Genomic DNA, 22,945 nt, shown 5'->3' with positions numbered 1-22,945 from the left:
AGTAATAAAAATGACAGTTGTGCGTTGCTTCCATATTAAGTGGTGTGCCCTTGAAAAGGCAAGTACTTTGGATTCTGTGGAGATTGTCCTTAAACGTACACACCTTCTCCCCTGCGAGCACCAGTTCCAATCCCAATGATAACTTCACAAAGTTTTCTTCGACTTTGTCAACAAAGCAACGTTTAGGTACCTTTTAGATACCGCATTACGGAAGTAAAATAGGCTTCTCAAGCATTTAGCTTCTAACTTATAGTTGGACGTTTTTTTAAATTTTTTCACCCGCATTTACTGTTTGCAATCAATTCATCCCTGTTGTTTTCCCCAGGCAAAGTACAACTGTCAGTCGCGAATCAGCTGGAAGAGACTTCCCCTCTCCATTCACCGACACCGTCCTATTGATGATGCATTTACCGAATGGTCTCTCATTCTATAGCAATAGCCACCCACCCCGATCAACCAGCCGGTGAATATTGCAACGTTATGAATAACCATACAACCATGCCGGGAAGTGCTTCTCTCATGTTGAAGTCCCCACACTGCTGCTGCGGTCGATAGACATGTACCGATATGTCACTCCCGCCGGAATATCGACACACATTTGGGCCCTTGGATAAAGTACAGGCCTACATATCTATGTCGCTTACCTGTAAGCCAGCAAACGGCACCAAAACTATAACTCCTCCAGCACAGAACGCCACGCCGCCGTTGTCGCTGCGCTGGCTGCCACAGCGAGAAGCGTTAGTCGCGCCAGCATATCATCGATAGCGGAGTGCACGGCGAAAAAACCGTTCGAAGTGGCCAGCCCAATTAGTCGCTAAACGTTGCTCACCGCGAACAGTTCTCCCAGCGAAGAAACGTCGTGCTGTGGCCGTGTCTGGTGGCAGACGGAAATCTAAGAGGTGCTAATAGTTACGGCACGGAAGTTGGATTCCGGTGGCGGGGATATACACAAATATTCGGTTTCGGGTGTTGTGATTGACACCGATAGTGTGATTGATGGTGGATCAGTTTTTCAAGAGTTCCCAGGCGTTGAAGAGGTTCACTTGTTTGAATTCGACTTGAATCGTGTCATCAACGTTGCGCGCTCTGATAAGGGATATCATCGGTTACTCATCGCGATAACAGCCAGCCAGTGTAGCAGTCGAAGGCATCCAACGTACGATACAACAACAACAACAACACAAAGCAATATCAACAGGCAGTGATAGAGGCTCCACCGTTGAGCGGGTAGTTGTGCCAATTGATAAAGTGATCATTGTTTGCATTTCAAAAGTGGAAACCAGATATCATTGAAAAATAAGGTGTGTATGTGAGTAAACATTTATCGGTGATACATTTCTCATGCTTTCTGGCGAAACAGTGTGGCTTACGGTTTTGGATACTTTTTTTTTGTAAATCTTGTAATGAGCTTTGTGTGTCAAATAATCAAATAAGATCAAAAGTTTGATTGAATAAATCACTGCTGAGGAGGGTCTTAGTTGTATTCATTAATGATTGTCAAATATTTAGATAATTAATTTGAACCTACATACGGATTGTTAAATGGATGTGGTGGTACCTTGACACACATATAAGAAAATGTTAAAATAAGATAATGCATTAACATAGCATTGTGGGAAACAGTGTTGGTAAAATCGTAGGTACGTACTAAAGTTTTAATCATCAAGTTTGAATGCTTGTATAAAGCCGCTTGTGGCTATGCAAGAAAGCATTACGCTTAAGATATTTATGTGAAATTGCAATAAATTGCCGATATATTAGGTATTTCATAGATACAAGATTTTCTAATGCTCGATGTGAAGAACGTCACCTCACTATGGTAAACACATAGAATGCATGGCAATATGACAATTTTATAGACCAGTCGTTGTTGTTTTTTCTAATCAATTTATTTTCATTGATCAGAAATTCAAATTTCAAAACAAAACATAAATAATCAGCATGCATGTGCTTGCAATGGTATGTGCATTTGTATACGAGTATGTTCTTCTTCTTCTTATTGGCATTACAACCCCACACAGGGACAGAGTCGCCTCGCAGCTTAGTGTTCATTAAGCACTTTCACAACTTCCACAGTTATTCACTGCGAGGTTTCTAAGCCAAGTTACCATTTTTGCATTCGTATATCCTGAGGCTAACACGATAGTACTTTTATGCCCAGGAAAGTCGATTTCCAATCCGAAAATTGCCTACACCGGCACCAAGAATCGAACCCAGCCACCCTTAGCATGGTCTTGCTTTGTAGCCGCGCGTCTTACCGCACGGCTAAGGAGGGCTCGAAGTGTATACGTGCATGTAATGCAATTAAACTTAAGGAGGTAGATAAATTTTTCTATTCAAAATAACATTACGATCACAATTACCAGAACTGATTTTTAAATTATACAAGCATTGACAATGTTAAACAGAGCACATTCAAGCAGAATTGCTTGTTAAAAATTCCTACATGTGGCGGTTTGCGATAATAATAAAGGTTAATTAATAATAAATAATAAAGGTCTGTTTTCCTATGGATGCTTTGTGGTTTCGTGGATAATATTCGTTTTTTTCGCAGAGATCCAAAAAAAAGTTTAAGTAACGGCCTTTTTTTTCGTATCGGTATGAAGAGGGAATAACAACTTGAATGTTTCATTTTTAAAACTAAGTGTTATAATATCAGAGTCAACCCCCCTCCAGAGACAAAATTTTAGAAGTAAATTTTTATTCGAACCTTCTCTAAATTAAAAAAAAAATCAGTAAATTTCTGCAGTGTCCCATGCTCTTTGCCATTTGAGCAGCGAGGCTGCTCTCTTGACACGTCGCACTTGCACCGAGTCCCTTTCGTTGTAGCACTCCACATCTTCCTCTAGGAGTATGTCTATCGGCATCATCCTAGCTTTAACGCACACCGCCTCATATGATATGGGGCGATATGCGCTCGCGACACGTAGGCACATCAGCTGGTGTACTCTGTTCAGTTTCTTTACATTGTACTCGGCCTTTAATGCTACGGCCCATGCCGGTACGCCATAGCGGATGATAGACAATGCTACGCCCGCTATCAACCTACGCACTTGACTATGCACCGCCGATCTGTTGGACATCATTCGTGATAAAGATTTTATCGCCAATGAAGCCCGCTGACATGCATAATCGACGTGGCTCGTAAAATTGAGCTTATCGTCGATCATCACGCCCAGATGCTTAAGAGACCTCACGGAGTTAACTGTGCAGGTCCCTACTCTTATCGTCGCTTGCTGCAACCCATGACGGTTATGCACCACCACGACTTCCGTCTTGTGGTGTGCAAGGGACAACCGCCTCGAGTTGAGCCATTCCTCCACTCTGCCAATCGCGTATGAAGCCTTCAGTTCGACTTCGTCGAGAGTGTCTCCTGTTACCTCTAGCATTACGTCATCCGCGAAGCCTTCTATTTTCACACCGGCCGGAAGACTTAAGCGTAATACTCCGTCGTACATAATATTCCACAGAACCGGTCCGAGGATCGACCCCTGTGGAACACCCGCAGACACTACGATCGACTTTTGACCAGCATCCGTGTCGTATATCAGCACCCTATTCTGAAAATAACTTTTCAGTGTCCTGCACAGGTAATCCGGAACTCTCAATCGGTGCAGGGAGTCAGCAATAGCTACCCAGTTAGCATTGTTAAACACATTTTTTACATCAAGTGTAATCAATGCGCAGTACCTAATACCTCGCCTGTTCAAACCTCTCGTTATCTTGGCCGTATCTGTTACCGATCGAATTGCTTCGACGGTGCAACGACCTTTACGGAAGCCATACTGGTTGTTTGATAGCCCACCAGTACGCTCGGTATAGGTCGACAATCTGTTCAGAATAACCCTCTCAAGCAGCTTACCAGCTCTGTCGAGGAGGCAAATCGGTCTGTATGCCGAAGGTTCTCCCGGGGATTTCCCAGGCTTGGGCAATAGCACCAATTTCTGTCGTTTCCAACGATCTGGAAAGTTTCCTTCATCCAGACAACGTTGGAGGCAGCTCCTGAACATGTCTGGGGCGGCAAGAATCGCGTGTTTAAGGGCCAGGTTCGGAATACCATCCGGACCCGGCGCCTTATTGAGCTTAAAATCTCTTGCGGTTTCGATAAGCTCTTCGATAGTCACTAACGGGACCACGTCAACCGACCCATACGGTGTATCAGGCCAGTCTGGTGAATCATGCTTCGGGAACAGCCCTTCAACGATCCTAGCTAACATCTCCGGAGATCTCTCAGGAGGTGTGCTATTTGTTTTAGCCATCACTATCCTGTAGGGGATGCTTACATGGAGTGTTGTTTGCCATACTGCACAGCCTTTCAAAGCATGCTCTTTTACTACACTTTATTTCGTAGTTTAGAGCTCTGCTTGCTGTCTGGAATGTCCGGCGTCTATCAAGTCGATCAACTTCGTTTCTTGCACGTCGTAGTCTTCTTTTGGCTTTAAGGCAAGATCTACGAAGTTCAGCTATCGCGTCAGTCCACCAGTACGCTGGTTTGCGGTTCCCATATGGCTTACACTTCCTTGGCATAGCCATGTCGCAAGCTCGTGTCAAGACATCGGTCAACTCGTCACCATTAAGGTTCAAGGTCCGATCTTCCCACTGTAGTGATTCAATCAGCAGTTCTCGATCGAACTGTGAGGTGCGCCATCCTTGGTCAGCACCTCCCCGAGCAGCACAAGTTAGACGAAAATGGTTGTAGCAACTTGATTGTGACCAAATCTGGTCACATATGAGATGCAGTAACCTATGTGAGATATGTGTGCTGCTAGGGTCTGACCTTTCTCGTAGCTCTAGATCCAGTGGGGGTATAGCTAACCATAAAACGAAGTTCTTGATGGTCACTAGCTGTATACCCTTCATGTACTCTCCAATCCAGATTCAACGTCCATCCCGCGCTGCAGAAGGTCACGTCGATGCATGATTCACCGTTCGGTCCTCTGAATGTTGACACTTGGCCTTCATTCAGCAGGACTACATTAAGTCCCGCTAGAGACTCTAGCAGAATATGACCTCTAGCGTTGGTGAACCGGGATCCCCAGTCCACCGCCCACGCGTTGAAGTCCCCTGCTACTACTAACGGTTTCAGACCAGTTAGTTTGACCGCAAGAGTGTCCACTACGCTAGTATACTGCCCTATACTCCATCTAGGAGGATAGTAACAGTTACAAAAGTAAACTCCGTTTACCTTTGCTATAACGAAACCCTCATCGTTAGGAGATGATATTATCTCCTAAATGGGGAACCGCCCGCAAGTCCAGATTGCCACCGATCCGGACTTGTCAGCAACCCAACTGCCGTTTCCAGCAGGGATGCGATATGGGTCGGACAGCAAGGCAACATCAGCTTTACACTCAGTAACCGACTGTTGTAGCAGCGCTTGCGCTGCCTCGCAGTGGTTTAAGTTTAGCTGTGTTACTTGCATGTCTGGACCCTTCTAGAGGCCGGACAGGCCTGTGCACTGGTGAGGTGTCTGTTGTCTGTATTAGGGGGACAGATCAGACACCTCGGTGCGGCCTGACAGGTGCGAGCTTTGTGGCCTTCAGCTCCACACCTGCGGCATAGCTTACTACGATCGGGACCCCGACAGTCAAAGGATTTATGACCGTAGCCGAGGCACCTATAGCAGGACTGAGGTGGCTGGTTTATGCTCAACGAGCATACCGACCAGCCCACCTTCAGCTTGGCCTTATCTAGTACCTTCTTGGCATCAGCCAGAGGCACTTGGAATGTGGCAACCTGCATCCCAGCAAAGCTATTACATAACCGAATCTCGGATTCCTGGAGTTGGACGTTGGACTGATCTCTCAGCGCGTCCACCAGGTCCGCAGCTTCGGTTATTTCATCCAGGCCGCGGCACTGGATGACTGATACTGGGCATAGGGCTCTCACTTGAACCCCATCACCCAGTACCTCCTCTGTCAACTTTTTATACTCAGCACTCTTCTGAGCAGCATCCCGCTTTATGACGAGAATTATCTCGCCTTTCTGCGTTCGATGGATGCAGTTGACGTCGCCTCCTAGGCCAGTAAGCTTATCATCGCTCCTCATGGCCTTCAAGACATCGGCATAGCTTTTATCATCAGACTTGACAATGATCGCTTCGCCTCTGTCTTTCCACTTACCGTTCCCATTGGAAGGCGCACCCTTTGCAACACGGGCTCTACCCTTCTTAGCAGATGTAAGCTGCGTTCCACCTGCCTCCTTGCCTGCGGCTTCTTTCGCTCGTCGCTTCGTCTTCTTTGGATTTACAACCACAGTCCAGGGTTGTTCATCGTTCCGGCGAACTTCAGTTGCCCTCCTAGGTGGAGGCACTGACTTCCTCTGTTCCTTAGGATCGGCAATTTGCACGACCCTCTCACGGCGTGATACAGTTTCCTTCCTTGGTGGAGGAACTGGTTTCGATTTAGCTTCATTCAGGTCGGCCTGCACGACCTTACTAAGCTTCGGAGTTGCTCCGCTAACGGCCATGCGTTTTTGAAGTTCTGCGGTATGGCTCTCGGCCAACCGCTTCTCATCAGTGAGGCTACGAATCTTTGATTCAGCCTCCTCACTGACCTTCGCCGCCTGACTTATCGCCAACTCCTTTTCCTCAGTAAGAAGGCGAATCTTCCGTTCTGCTTCCTTACTGGCCTCTAGTAGGGACCTCCACTCCGACTTCTCTCCGCCTCTACCACCACCGAGCAGAGGGTTAGTACGGCCTGTTTGAAGTCCCTACTATATCTGCAACGGTTGTCCAGAAAAGACATAATCACGTCCGTAATGTCCGTGATCACCTCCATTTTCTGGCCGCCGCCTTCCTCGTGGCTGGTCATCAACGACTTGGACTTGGGACCCGGGTTAGAGTAGGGCCGTCCATTTTTACCTCAACCGGCACATCCTCAGACCCACCACGAGCCTCCCCGTCGCCTTCCCCCGGCGATATTTGGGGTGACCTATTAAGGCCACTTCGTCTGGTTAAAGGATTCTCCTTTTCGCCAAAACCCGCCATCAACATCCTCAACGGTATTTTTGTAGGTTGAAAAAATCATTGCTATTGGGTCCCCCTTACGGCTGCTGTAGAATCCTGCTGGAGTAGTCGCCTATTGTGATCCCATGGTTATCTATACATACCTTGCGGCATGCAGGGAGGCCATGCGAGGGTTGACACTTGCGTGTTCAGAGCCAGATCAGCGCAAGTCAGGAATGTGCATCTGAGCCTACTCCCACGCAGTTTGTCAGACTGGTGGCAGAATTGTACCGCGTGCTATAAGGCCCGCCACGGTTTTACGGGACGGATGACAGCCTGGCCATTAGCCCATTCGCCGTTTCAGGTCAGTGTCACCCGGCCTTACTAAGAGAATAGAATGACCCGACTACCAGCCCTCGCTTCACAGTATTACAATATCCAAAGACAAAGCCAGTAGACATGCAGCCAGTATGCCATAATCAGGATATCACTGGCGTTAATCCTGATGTGCCCATTGGCACTCCCTGGGCTATTGCGTGCTTTGAGCGGCACACGGTCGCTTTGATAGGGCCTGCTTACGGACTCATGCAGCTTTTTATAGAGATTTGGCAGAGCCCACTGCCAAACCCCACCACTACCTGGCAGGCCCCCTGACTCACAGATACCTAGGGGAGGGGTCGTCAGGCCCTTGGACATAGTCCCTGTTGCCCCCTGTTCTTTGAACCTAAGTGTGGTGAAATAGAATGTGTGACGGAAAATTTCTACTAAAACACCGCGTAGATTAAATAAATGCTTGATGAAATATAGTAATAATATGCAGCATCATGGATGCTGCTTTGTGGTCATGTAGGAATATGTATTCATAATGATCATGCTTATACTCAAAAAGTTTCTGAAGCCATTTTATATGATGTTTTTTTTAAATTATTGCTCATGGTTGCCAAGTGAACACATGTGTTCAATGGCACATTATGATTCCTTGGTCTGTTTTGAACAAAATAAGTGCAGGGGATAAACTTACTAGATATAACCGTTTTCGAGATATTACATTTTGTTTAAATAAAAAAACGATGTTTTCTGCCCTATTCAAAACTTACTCGCGATTCTCCATCAACAAAAAAGGTGTTCACAATTGTATATAGAATTATTAATAATTTACTCTTTAACATCATCGAGCTCACTTTGGAACAAAAATTGAATAATGAGTTCCGGAATAATTGACAAAACTGTGCCTTTTTTCCAAGGGTCCCACCTTGGATTTTTGACGTAGGACTTACGTCTTTCTTTACTATACTGGGTATCATTTAGATTTTTGGAAATCAAGAGCGTTACGCTGGAAGGGAAGATTTCGAACGTTACTAGTGCCTTTATCTGTCGATGGATTTTGAAGATTTATATATCAATCGACTCGGACACTCTCCAGAAATTTGTCAATTTCATTGAAACTTTAGATTATGAACGATTAGCTATTGAAATTTTCAGTTCTTGTCATAGCCAATAACAATTTCATATATAACCAATTCCGTGCATTCCTAACACGGACATCAGAATGCAGTATCCCATGGGCCTTCAGGTCCACCGCAATATTTTCTTTGGGTATAAAAGAAGCTGTGTCTGCCATGTGTGAGTCATTTCGGTGTGTGACAGCAGCGCGTACTGACGTGCTTTTTGCTCGTGCATTTTTTGTTTCTTTCGCTGTGTTTGCGTAAAGTCGCCAGCGGGAGAGCTGCCCTGTCGGTCGGTGGGTCTGTCAGTATTATGTTTTCTCGTTCGTTCGCTGTGTTTACGTACACAGCATGCAGTCGCCAGCATGAGAATATGCATAAAAGAAGTAGACATATTTTTTGTCATTCTATGCTTGTAGATGTTCGGATGCAGTGGTGTCGGTTGCGATTGATGCGATCGCCCATCGCATCGCTCGGAGTTCACGGCTATTCTGATATCTGATTATGTTTTGACGTAGGACTTACGTCTTTCTTTACTATACTGGGTGTCATTTAGATTTTTGGAAATCGAGAGCGTTACGCTGGAAGGGAAGATTTTGAACGTTACTAGCGCCTTTATCTTTCGATGGATTTTTAAGCTTTATATATCAATCGACTCGGACACTCTCCAGCAATTTGCCTATTTCATTGAAACTTAAGATTATTAACGATAAGCTATTGAAAATCTCAATTCTTGTCAAATCCAGTAAAAATTTCATATGTAACCAATCCCGTGCGTTTCTAACACGGACATCAGAATGCGGTATATCACGGGCCTTCGGATCTATCTGAAGATTTTTTTTGTGTATAAAATAAGCAGTGCCTGCCGTGTGCGAGTCATTACAATTTGTGACAGCAGTGCGTACTGATGTGCGTTTTGATCGCGCATTTTTTCGTTTCGTTCGTACGTTCGCTGTGTTTACCTACACAGCGACATCATGCAGTCACCAAATATAGTAGATTAACAATATAGTCCACTTCGAGAATCCCCATACATTAGGCAACGGACAGAACAATCACACCATCTTGCGCCACAAAAGGCAACTAACGTCTGAAAACGTTAGCCAAGGGGTGTAATTATTGGAAAAATTACAGTAACAATTTTTACCAATTTGAATTACATTTTTCAAAATTTTATTTTCAAACTCAGATATTCAAATGGAATCATTAGATGATTTCTAACGCATTATTTGTAAAAATTTCATACTGCATATTGCATCACACGTTTGAACACCCCTCGTTATGTCTTCTCACTACATTGCTTGCCTTTTGTGACACCGCGGCGCTACTGTGTTGTCTTTCGAAATCAGTCAGAGTGGACTATATTGGTAAAAAAGTATATTTGCAGTCACCAGCGGTAGAACTGCCGGTGGGTCTGCGAATATGCATGAAAGAAGTGGGCGCATTTTTTTTTGTCATTCTGTGCTTGATGATGGTCGGATGCAGTGGTGTCGGTTGCGATGGATGCAATCGCCAATCGTATCGTATCGCAGCAAGAGCAGCGGTGGTGGATGAAGAAGAATAAAATTAGAGAGATTTGGTCTGCTCATTCAGGTGATTGGTTTCATAATTCACATGATCCCGGGATGGGTACGAGTCATGTCATATGACTGACCATTTGTTAAGTTGTGCTTGGTACTAAACGATACGTACATTAACATGGTAATACTATAACAGTTCTGATTCCCCAGCAAACAAAATCAACTACACTGATGAAAATAAAAATTTGATTAAAATAATTACTTTCATTTTCCATTTTAGATTAGAAAATTTCGCTGTATTACTTGTAAATGTTTTAAAAAAGTTCACAAAAAATAATTTCCAATAGAATATTTAAATAAACTTTATCTTATTCTTTGTTTTGCATTTTCTGAGAAATTGTATTATTAAACTTGACGTAGACTTATTAAACGTTTTGATTCCGAAACATTGAATAATTTTTCGTTGACGTATTACCATTACCTCCTCTATTTTAGTAGGGTTACTGCTTCTTGACTTGTTTCTTATTGTTGTGAATTTTTCAGCAGTAAGCACGCATGTTAGCAAAAAGAAGCAACGAAATTGGTGCTGTATTTCTTTGTTTGGAAAACGGGACAGTTCCCCTAAAATAGCACATTTTGCCCAAGTCTGAAAATTTTATAAATAAAATTTTTGAACTTCAAATACTATCATTAATAAAAGAAATATATATAAATGACCTACATTTGCTTGAGTAAATAACGGCTTAATAGAAACAAAGCAATTCTAATTATGTATTTAATTATTAGATTTATTTCCAGAGGTTTTGAATAAACAAATTGCTAATAATTCTACACAGCATGGAAGTTGTTGTTTCCAATATCAATACCTATAATCAAACTCCATAGATGCAAAAGTAAGAACACAGACAAACAAACATAACAAATTGAATATTCACTCATCATATTCATCGTCGTTCAAACACTAACGGCATCTGTTGATTTCAGATATTTGGGCAAATCACGAACCAGATGGCGGTAGTGAGCAAACGTCAAACTAGAGTAAATCCGATGAGCGCGCCACGAGTGATCGATTAGCCAACTAATGATTATTTGAATTGACCAGTAAATCAGTGAGCGATGGTATTTTAACGAGTGTTATGTCTGTTTGTCTGTGGTAAGAAGTTAAATGTAAATACGTTACGTTTATACAAGTCCTACGTCTACTCGCGGTTATGTTGAAAACATTACTCATTGCTCGTTTTTATTTATTAGTTTTATTTCCTGAAGTTTTGAATACACAAATTGCCAATAATTTTACACAGCTTGTTGTTTCCGAAATGAATACCTATTATCAAACCCCAGAGATTCAAAAGTTGAATGTAAATACATTACGTTTATATAAGTCCTACGTCTACTCGCGGTTATGTTCAAAACATTACTCATTGCTGTTTTTTTCAAAATCGAAAGAGATAACGTTTTTACGAATATTGCTACAATGTACTTAAATGAATTCAAATAAAATTAAACTGATGGTAATAAGAGAATCTACCTCCTTGAAGTGCTATTTGGACCTCTCTCACAATCACCATTAGGTCGATTATTGTGAGTTTCATAGTACGTTCTTCTCTATTTGTTAATTTGTCATTTTTTCATCAATGATAAAGGCCGTTCGGGTTTAATTATATTTTTTTTCCTAAGAAGTCAAAATACTAGGCTTTTTTCAAAAGTTAGTCGCGAAATGATGGAAAAGTTCAATATTTGTTAACAACATTTTCTTGTTAGAAATTAGAACCATTAGAACCATCTTATAAGGTCGAAAAAAGAAAGAAAGTGTCTTAGTACGCCTGTTTGTATGAGTTTGCCCTATCTGCCGTATCAATGCTAAACTATTTTTCAAAATGTCAGAAAAATGCTCTGTATATCCTGATTGTTTCAAACCGAATATAACAAAAAACTGGAGCACCCATTGACAGAGAAATGATTAAAATGGAGTTCCCATATATTGGAATGTCACTCCGAACTTGACTTTCAGTCGTTGCCTCTGGGCGATGGAAGCAAACATTGCATTTGTGTTGAGTCTACCGCAGAGCGGAAGCATTTCCGTTGAATGAACCTGCTGATGTACGGTTGTCATTGAGAAGTAAGTGCTGTTATCTTTCGACAGTAGCTTGTATGTTCTATTGTGTGAACGAGTAAATATAGAAGAATTATATTAATGTAAGGTACTATATATATATTTATACCAAGGAACTATCTGCTCTTTAAGTTATTCGATCATTAAATTTCAAATCTATTTCATCAGACTTTTTATTGTTAATCAAATGTATAGGCCATGAACGCTCTTAAATGAAATAATTCTTTGAAAATAAAAATCATTTGGTTTATTACGACATTTTTATATGTTCTATTTGAAGCAAACTGTGGGAAACATCTTAACTTATCGTAATATGTATGCCTCGCAAATCTCCATCCCCAACGATTAGGCAATAAACATTTTTGTCATTTTTTATTTGAGCAAACATGAGCTTCGCGTTTACTATCAAGATTAATCCAATTGGGTGACCTCCGAAACGAAACGCCAGTCATTGTGGTGGTCTATATTGAATTCTGAGAGATTGCACATTTTTAACTTTGACAGAAATGCTTAATTCGTTTTCTACTGTAAGATTGTTTCCAATGCCTAAGTTAAGTATGAGGTATTTAAAATGATCTTGCACTCAAGCTTTTCAAGCACATTCTAGTCAATTTAATAATAAGAAAATAATTTTGAGCTTTTTGTGGAATGTCTTCACATGTCAAAATGCGAGTTCGTACTATCCCATTAAAATTCCAACACTTGATAGTAATTTCAATTTCGCATTTCAACCTCAACAGTATGTCAACAGTTGTCAATACGTATCTGTTAAAGTTACAATCAAGTGCAAGTGGTGGAATTGAATGGGATAGTACGAACTCGTTTCATGACAACCAATATAATCAATAAAGTAGAAGTTGTTGACAGTTAATGGAAATTGGCAAAAATGATGTTTTCTATTGGGTTTGGAGACCCATCTCATGATGCGATATTATTTCCATAATTTCCTCTACTCGAGCAGCTTTCGTTTAGCTATCGTTTAATTTGCATCCGTATGCGAAGCACTTTGGCTCATCCCAAAGTCAATCCCCACTGTATCGCTCAATGCATCTACCTACCTTCAACTTCTGATCTGCCCATGGCTATTATCTGCTTGTCGGACGATTCTTGATTGGCAATTCAATGGAAGCGGTGCTCGCACTTAAACAACTGTTTCAGCGGTAAGGTAAAGGAACAACAACAACTATATTATCGAATAGTATAGTGCCACAGAAAAGCTGACATAACACTTGAGGTGTTTATCGTTTAAATCGTCCCGAATACAGTAACGATATTTGTTCTTAACTTTGGTACCTATTTAGTAAACATGACATTCGAACAAAACACGCAGCAACTCCATGAGTGATTACTTGTACAACCACTGCACTAATGACAAATAAGTGTACGAAATAATACTTTGGAGTGTTTTGTCTGTGGTTACACCTTCATAACAAGAGAAAAGTGGCAGCCACTAACGCTTATAACTAAACGCGATGCTAATCGCGTTCTCATGATGATGGGAGCGATCCCAACACGGTCGTTTCGGTGTTCAATAGATTCAAGCGCGCCCGCATCAACCGGGAGATGGCTACCCAGTGGAGCTGAGTAGCGAGGTGCTAATGAGCGACTACGTCGAAGAGCACCGACCGAGCGTGCTTACTCGGCGGTGGCGGTGGGAAAGCTTTGGTGTGGGTGGGATATGGGGGCTCGGGAGGGAACAAAACTGCCCGATATCTGTCTAGCGTGAGTGCGGTTTCGCGGCTGTGTTGGGGTTTTGTTATCACTCCGGAGACAGATGTGGAACCACGTGCGTCGCAAACTAGTGGATTGTAATTGGTGTGGGTGGGTCAGGGTTGAAGGCAATGCAATGGAGTGAAATGGTCGGATATGAAAATTGTAGCTATTTAGCAACAACAAAGCTGATGTCTAAAAGTCAATTTCTTCAGGTTTATGCGGATTAAACCATAAAGCAGGTTTAAGGTCACTCCTGACAGAATCCAAGTTTCCAAGCAACGCACAATTGTCATTTTTATTTTTTCACGCATGGTGCGACGCAGCAAAGCTGAATCAATAAAAATGACAGTTGTCCGCCGCATCCGTATCGAGTGGTGTGCCCCCGAAAACGCGAGCACTTTGAAACTTGGATTCTGTCAGGAGTGACTTTAAGAGAATGGTTAAACATAGATCCTAAAATTCTGCCTTTGTATTCTGTTCTTTAGTTTTATCGGTGCTAATCTCTTATTTTCAAAATAAGTTTTCAAGGGAATTAGTATAGGGAGAGTCAATTTTTCATTATACAGGCGCTTACCCATGGTAGAAAATCCACATTAATAAAAGCAATACTCCAAAGCTTACACTCAACGAAAACCGCATCCTAGATAATTGTTCCAATATTTAGTAATCCAATTTAATCTATTTCTTAGTTTCTGGAGCTAATTGCGCAACTAGTCAACATGCAACATTGCTGTTCATGGTGCGAAAGATAGCACAGGCTATTTCAGGATGTATGTTGCACTGCACATGATTAAAGAGTCGCAACCTGTATTAAAATCGATTCTTCTTCGATGACTCTACATTCCAAATTGAACTTGGCCTGCTTTTCAACTTAGTATTCTATTAGATGGCAGGAGTGTTGTCTGTAAAAGGAATGGCGATAAATTTTCGAACTGTTTATATGAAGATTTATGTATGTTTGTCTGTGAGTATTCGTTCGACGACAATTTCTACCGAAGATGGATATTTCTCGAGATACAGCACGCTAACTTTCACCTACTCAGTGACAGAGTAAAAATGTATTATTATTATTATTTATTCAGACTAAGGCCGAAGTGGCCTGTGCGGTATATAAGAGTCTTCTCCATTCGGCTCGGTCCATGGCTACACGTCGCCAACCACGCAGTCTACGGAGGGTCCGCAAGTCATCTTCCACCTGATCGATCCACCTTGCCCGCTGCGCACCTCGCCTTCTTGTGCCCGTCGGATCGTTGTCGAGAACCATTTTCACCGCAGTCTTCCGATTTTCGCGGTGTGAACGATGGATGGTTCTCCCAACAGCTGATGCAACTCGTGGTTCATTCGCCTCCTCCACGTACCGTCTGCCATCTGCACCCCACCATAGATGGTACGCAGCACTTCCTTTTCGAAAACTCCAAGTGCGCGTTGGTCCTCCACTAGCTGCCATAGCTGGTCCCGATCGATTGTATCATATGCGGCTTTGAAGTCGATGAATTGATGATGTGTGGGCACGTTGTATTCGCGGCATTTCTGCAGTACCTGGCGAATGGCGAACACTTGGTCTGTGGTGGAGCGTTCGCCCATAAAACCCGCCTGGTACTGCCCCACGAACTCCCTTGCAATTGGTGCTAGTCGACGGCATAAAATTTGGGAGAGTACCTTGTAGGCGGCGTTCAGCAATGTGATTGCGCGGTAGTTGCTACAATCCAGCTTATCGCCCTTTTTGTAGATGGGACACACGACTCCTTCCATCCACTCCTGCGGCAAAACTTCCTCCTCCCAAATCTTGGTAATGACCCAGTGCAGCGCTCTAGCCAGTGCCTCACCACCGTGTTAAAATAGCTCTCCTGGTAGTTGGTCAACCCCAGGGGCTTTGTTGTTCTTCAGCCGGCCAATCTCCTCCTGGATTTCTTGTAGATCCGGAGCCGGTAGAATTATGTCCTGCGCGCGTTCCCCCAGGTCCATCACCATACCGCCTTCTTCGTCTGCCACATCGCCATTCAGGTGCTCTTCGTAGTGCTGCCGCCACCTTTGGATCACCTCACGCTCGTTCGTAAGAAGGTTCCCGTTTAAGTCCTTACACATATCAGGCTGTGGCACGTGGCCCTTACGTGAACGGCTCAACTTTATATAGAACTTTCGTGTGTTATTAGCGCGGTACAGTTGCTCCGTCTCTTCACGGTCTCGATCTTCCTGCTGACGCTTTTTCCTCCGGAAAATCGAGTTTTGTCTGTTCCGCGGCTGTTTATATCGTGCCTCGTTCGCCCCCGTGCGGTGTTGCAGCAATCTCGCCCATGCTGCATTCTTCTCTTCTACTAACTGCTCACATTCGCCGTCATACCAGTCGTTTCTCTGATCCGGGGGCACCGTGCCAAGTGCAGCGGTTGCGGTGCTACCAATGGCGGATCGAATATCTCTCCAGCCATCTTCAAGAGACGCTGCGCCTAGCTGCTCTTCCGTTGGGAGTGCCACTTCCAGCTGCTGCGCGTATTCTTGGGCTTGTCTAGCGTCTTGTAGCCGCCCAATGTTAAGCCGCGGCGTCCGACTTCGACGCGTGTTGTACACCGTCCAGAGTTTTGAGCGCACGCATACTGCAACGAGGTAGTGATCGGATTCAATATTCGCACTGCGGTAAGTGCGGACGTTCGTGATGTCGGAGAAGAATTTACCGTCGATTAGAACGTGGTCGATTTGGTTTTCCGTTTCTTGGTTAGGTGATCTCCATGTGGCCTTGTGGATATTTTTGCGGGGAAAGAAGGTGCTTCGGACTACCATTCCGCGGGAGGCTGCGAAGTTTATGCATCGTTGGTTGGTGTCATTCGATGCGGTGTGCAGACTATCCGGTCCGATGACCGGTCTATACATTTCCTCCCTTCCTACATGTGCGTTCATGTCAACGATGACGATTTTGACGTCCCGCAGTGGGCATCCATCGTATGTCTGCTCCAGCTGTGCGTAGAACGCTTCTTTCTCGTTGTCGGGTCTCCCTTCATGTGGGCAGTGCACGTTGATGATGCTATAGTTGAAGAAACGGCCTTTAATCCTCAGCTTGCACATCTTTGCGTTGATTGGCTGCCACTCAATCATACGATGACGCATCTTACCCAGCACTATGAAGCCGGTTTCCAGCTCGTTGGTGGTGCCTCAGCTTTGGTAGAAGGTAGCCGCTCGATGCCCGCTTTTTCACACTTTCTGTCCTGTCCAGCAAATCCCCTGCAGCGCCACGACGTCGAAGTTGCGGGGATGTAATTCATCGTAGATCATCCTGTCGCAACCTGCGAAACCTAGCGAATTGCAGTTCCATGTTCCAAGCTTCCAATCGTGATCCTTTATTCGTCGCCTAGGTCTTTGCCGATTATATCGAGTTGCATTATCTCTTATATTGTTCGTAATGATTGGTTTTCCAGGCGGCTTATTGGGCCTGCGCAAACCTCCTGTCTCGTCGGAGGGACGTCGTGTCAGGGCTGTTTAGCGTCCCACCTATTACCTGGACTTGGGCTTGTGCGCTTTGAGCGGCACACGGTCGCTTTGGTGGGGCCTACTTGCGAATACATACAGCTTTTTATAGAGGTTTAACAGGGCCCACTGTCAAACCCCACCACATCCTAGGCAAGCCCCACAACTCGCAGATGGCCTGGGGAGGGATCGTCAAGCCCTTGGACATAGTCCCTGCTGCCCGCAAAAGTTGTTGATTGATATATAAATCTTCAAAATCCATCTAAAGATAAACGCTATGAACGTTCAAAATCATACATGATTCCGTTACGGTCCCCAATTTTGAATTCTGATTTGACACCCAGTACCTTCTGGTAAAACGTTGCCCAACGTCAAAAGTTCAGCATATAATGATGAAAATGAAGATGATTTGATGATTGTTCGTGATTCCCGTATCACGTTAACCGAAATGCTCGGGAATCCTGTCACATTGTTCCCCATTGAAAATTGGGCGGATCGGACTACGGGCGCAAAAGTAATATTTTTATAATATACTTCTTCTTCTTCTTCTATGGATCTACATTCAAACTGGAACTTGACCTACTTTTTAACTTGGTATTCTATTAGCATTTCCTCAGAATCGAACTCGCCATCTCCGGATTGGCAATCTTTGCTCGCATGGCTAACTGGAGACCCCCACGAGGAAGGCACAACCACCGTTAGGAGGATTAAACAGAGTTTTTCATTATTTTAAGACGTGTTTTTCCGGAATATAAAACAAAATAAAAAAAACTCAAAGGTGCAATCGGGTTGTACGCAAAGGTGACGTAGGACTACGTAGCTATTCGAAATTGATGGTATTTGCCATAATAATTTGTGTCGTTTTATTAAGGGTATGCGATAACACATTTTTTCCTGACGAAACGAAACGAAACGAAATTAGAAATGCTACTGTTGGATCGGAACGAAACGAAACGAAATTCAAATTTTCTTCCGAAACTTCGAAACGAAACGAAATCCGGGTCCATTTGATTCGAAATTTTACGAAACGAAATTTAATTTTTTTCCGCGAAATTTTTATTAAATAGTTTTTTTAGCATTATATAAATAATGCAAAAAAACGAATAAAAAAAATCCGCGTAGAAAACAATTTTGTTCAATATTTTTAAAGTCAAATAAGGTCGTACATTTTTTTTCTCTAAATAAAGTTTTTGATGCGACAACAAAAAAAAATCGGGAAGTTATCAGGATTTTTAAAACATTCTTTAACAAATCCGAGGAGGTCTTTGATTTTTATTTTCATTTTAATATTTATCTTTTATTACCCCCTTAACCTTTCCGGCATCAGTACAGCATAATTTTTATTAAATGTAACGGCCTTAGGGCAAAATCAGCAATGCTCATTTTGAATATGAATCTGAAACATTTATTTGCCCAGCAGCTGTTCTAGATTCATTTTTTATACCAGTCAACTGTCAAAAACTTCAAACTGGCATAACACTCAGTTTTATTTTCTGCAGATTTGAACCATGAATGAATCACGAGATTTAAATATTTTGGTGTATGAATGCGTCATTTTATCTACGGATCCATCCACTTTGCAATTATGGCGCCTTTCTTGGCAGCAACATAATGATTTCATTTAATTGAAAATTTTAAAAACATGCGCTGAAGAAACCAGCGAGTTCGTTCTATTTTGCTCCAGATTAAAACTAGAATAGTGATCGAACATTTGAAATGAAACTGAATCACTACTGATTTCAAATTGATTAGATCTGTTAACCATTTTGAAAAGTATTACAGATTCAAAGTGCCACCCCTTCATTTCAATTAACATCTCAAATAAAGTCTCCAGGTAAATTTTCGACCAAATTCATGAAGATTCATTGAATAAACTTTCCAATATGGTCTTTTTAACAGATCTAAGCAGTTGATTAGAATACAAAACTCGACTTTTTCAAACTTTTTACTAAGGTGTGTTTGAAATATAAATTTTTAAATTTAAAGTATTTTTTTTACGTTGTATGTTTTTTATGGTGAGGGGCATTTTTCATCCATCACTTTTTTATGGAGTTAGCCTTGGAAGATAAACGAAAATCGTGACTGCTAGATGAAAACCTTTTTCGTTTCATCACTTTTTAACAAATATTTGGTGCGCTGCGGTGGGAGTTGAACCTTAACAATAATATCCGTGGGATGTGCTGACTCTAGCAACACTTTCACCCTATCTGAATGTAGGCATTAACTTACAGTGGCTAAACGTCCCGGATTATGTGGAACAGTCTACTTGCCTCGCATTTCCTGTGCCCGTTCCGAAACGTTCCGAATTCCATGATGAATCTGTAAAGCCGTTATTTCTGCAGCTCAGCAAAATAAAGAACAAATTTCCGTAAAAAAATACGGTTATTTGCTGATTTTAGCAATTGAAAGCAAATGAAGCTAGGGCATGATATAACAACTCAATTGAGACTGCCTTGTTACTATTCAGTCGGTAGCTCTGAAGAGGTACCGACTGAATAGTCAAAAACTTCGCGTTTAGTGGGTGGCGATTTGTTTTTGATTTTTGTTGGTTTAATTTCAAAGCTTTCTTTCCATTTCTATGCCCTATAAGCTTAGTGCCAAGTATCTGAATAGGATAAGATTAATTATTTCTACAATTACCTTTAACCCCCTTTAATTTATTGATATCTCAGAAGGTGGACGGATTTCAGTGCTGTACGGATTTCGGTCTCACACGGTATCGATGTTATTTTCACTCCGGATAATTAAATCCTCCGGATAATCAAACTACCATTAAAAAACCCAGATTAATCCACCTAGCGGTGATGATGCCTTTCTCGTGCAGTAAAAAATAGTATTTTGGGCATTACTTCTGAGCCCATTGTCCGATGGGGGCAATTTTCAATAGGAAACGATGGGGCAGGATTCTGCGTCGAATGCAACCTGTTGTGAGGGAATCCGTTCAGGGTAAGTGCATTAAAAGTGAGCTAGACATTTTTTCGCGCTTTTTCTGAGAAAAAGTATTTTGGCCATAACTCCCAAGCCCATAGTCCGATCCAGCCAATTTTCAATAGGAAATAATGGGGCAGAATACTGCGTCAAATGCAACCTGTTGCGAAGAAATCGGTCAAGAGGAAGTACAAAAAAAGTGAGCGAGACTATTTTACGCGCTTTTTTATGGGAAAAAGTATTTTGGTCATAACTCCCAAGCCCATAGTCCGATCCGGCCAATTATCAATAGGAAACAATGGGGAAGAATACTGCGTCAAATGCAACCTGTTGGGAAGAAATCGGTCAAGGGTAAGTACAAAAAAAGTGAGCGAGAATTTTTTTCCCGTGTTTTTTTTTAGAAAAAGCATTTTGGCCATAACTCCTAAGCCCATAGTCCGATCCAGCCAATTTTCAATAGGAAATAATGGGGCAGAATACTGCGTCAAATGCAACCTGTTGCGAAGAAATCGGTCAAGAGGAAGTACAAAAAAAGTGAGCGAGACTATTTTACGCGCTTTTTTATGGGAAAAAGTATTTTGGTCATAACTCCCAAGCCCATAGTCCGATCCGGCCAATTATCAATAGGAAACAATGGGGCAGAATACTGCGTCAAATGCAACCTGTTGCGAAGAAATCAGTCAAGAGTAAGTACAAAAAAAGTGAGCGAGACTTTTTGCTTTTTTGGTGCGCACTTACACACACACATACACACACACACACACACACACACACGCACACACACAGACATCACCTCAATTTGTCGAGCTGAGTCGATTGGTATATAACACTATGGGTCTCCGAGCCTTCTATAAAAAGTTTGTTTTTGGAGTGAACATATAGCCTTTACGTATACTTAGTATACGAGAAAGGCAAAAATAAATCAGCAATTAAAAACCTATGTTTTATTTTACTTGTAGTGGGTGTAGTCAAAAATTATTTAGAAAAAAAACCTGAATAATCCACCTGCGGCATCGGTGACTTTCTGGAGTATTATGGAAAAATAGTATTTTTGCCATAACTTTTGAGTCCATAGTCCGATCCAGCCAATTTTCAATATGAAATAAGACAGGATTTTTACTTGATTGCAACTTGTTGGTTTAGAAAACGTGCAAAAAAATGGCTGGACTATTTACGCGCTTTTTGTACAAAAAATAGTATTTTGGCCATCACTCATTTTATGACAACAACTTGAACGCAGACCTTTACGATTATTGCTAAATATTTATTGTTAAAAGCAGCAGCACGTCCAAACTAACAACAAACTGTCCTACGGAAAACGCACCGCACCGGTAAGATTTTGACAGAAAATCGGTACAATTTTGAAGCATTTGAATAATCTGGATCTGAAGGATCTAGAAAATGTGAGAAAATTATAGATTTCCATAATATACGAAATCAAAAATATCTGAAGGTAGAAGTTTAGGTCATGACAATGATCTCAATCGGAAAGATATATGAATCCGAAATAAATAAGATATCAGAGAATGCCTTAAATCTGGAGCTAAAAACTGCAAATATCTAACAATCTACTAAATCAGGAAAACTTCTGAAACTCTACACAATAGTAGAGTTCCCTATACTTACTTCATTGCAGGTTATTGACTGATACTTCTAACAGGAGTTACAGCTTCCCCTATTCATCAACGGGTTATAGGCCCAGGAATGGTTCCAGATCTACAACTTAGTGTCGATAAACTAGTTCCAAAGACTTTATCAAAGACCACCTAATTAAGTACCGTCGTCGGGGGGACAATGGGTCTGGGGTTGAGAATGGGTCAGCGCCTTCACCGACAGTCTGGAGGTCTCTTATAATTATGTTTTCTTGTCCTCAGATATATTACATCTATTCTACAAACATTTTATGTAATTGAAACAGTGACCCATTGTCACCCCCCTTTGACCCATTGTCACCCCCGACGACGGTAACTAATCTTTGATGTAATCGCAGTACGGGATCCATGAATCGGTTGTATAAGTCGCGTGGCGCCGTGGGATCATGTATTGGCTGCGTTAATCATGGGTAGCGTCGTACCGAATTTATCGGGGCAGGTCAGTAAAAGTCTAAGAAGAGCTTTAATTCAAAACATTCAGAAGCTGGTCAGCAGAAGTCCTGAATTAACTTGGACCAAAACATAAACATAGGGGACGAAGAGCACAGGATTACTAGCTCGGTGTTAGGAGTGTCGAGGAGATTAATGTAATGAAAATTAAATTACGCGTAAAATAGGATCGGAAAATAAATTAAAATAGAATTGCAAATATAAACTGTACCTATTAGCTGTATAAAAACTATTTTTACACGAATGAATTAAATCAATTTAGATTTAAAATAAAAACGTTTATTTTTTTCTTTTTCATGCTCCAAATATGTGTATCAAAATGAATATAAATTTACAAAATATTTCAGGCTGTGTAGAGAAATGCTAAAATATGTACCGCATAGTGTGCGACTCCTCGTTGTAGACGGAAGATAAGTAGGAATCATGCGCCAATTAGATGTATCTGCTCTTTTGTAATATCAAGAAATATTATTAGCTAGCTAGTTTAAATATAAGATAGCTGCAGTTGCTGGCAGAAGTATCAGTCAGTAGACTGCCATAAGGTAAAGAAAACTCTAGTCTTGTGTTCTCTTTGTGAGGGAGTTCCCCTTGGTGTTGGGCGTTCAATGCAAATAAAAAATGTGAGCATGAACACTATTAGTAAGCCTGAAGTAAAAAAATATTTTTTGTCCGGGGTGTTCCGGGATTTTCGGAATTTCAAAAATCATATCCCGGGAATCGGG

The 22,945-nt window shown here is 42.1% G+C and overlaps 1 protein-coding gene across 1 annotated transcript in view; it reads left to right on the top strand.

Moving 5' to 3' along the window:
• The first annotated feature begins 738 nt into the window (after positions 1-738).
• The window catches only part of LOC134212679 (guanine nucleotide-binding protein subunit gamma-e), a 128,400-nt gene continuing 106,193 nt past the window's right edge, over positions 739-22,945 (top strand). The window contains exon 1 of the mRNA XM_062690733.1: positions 739-1,301. The gene's annotated coding sequence lies outside the window, so the exon portion shown is untranslated. The remainder of the gene's footprint in view (positions 1,302-22,945) is intronic.

This window comes from Armigeres subalbatus, chromosome 2 (genome assembly GCF_024139115.2).
Source record: "Armigeres subalbatus isolate Guangzhou_Male chromosome 2, GZ_Asu_2, whole genome shotgun sequence".
Lineage (NCBI taxonomy): Eukaryota > Metazoa > Arthropoda > Insecta > Diptera > Culicidae > Armigeres > Armigeres subalbatus.
Note: the sequence above shows the minus strand (reverse complement) of the source record. Positions and strands in the feature narration are given on the sequence as shown.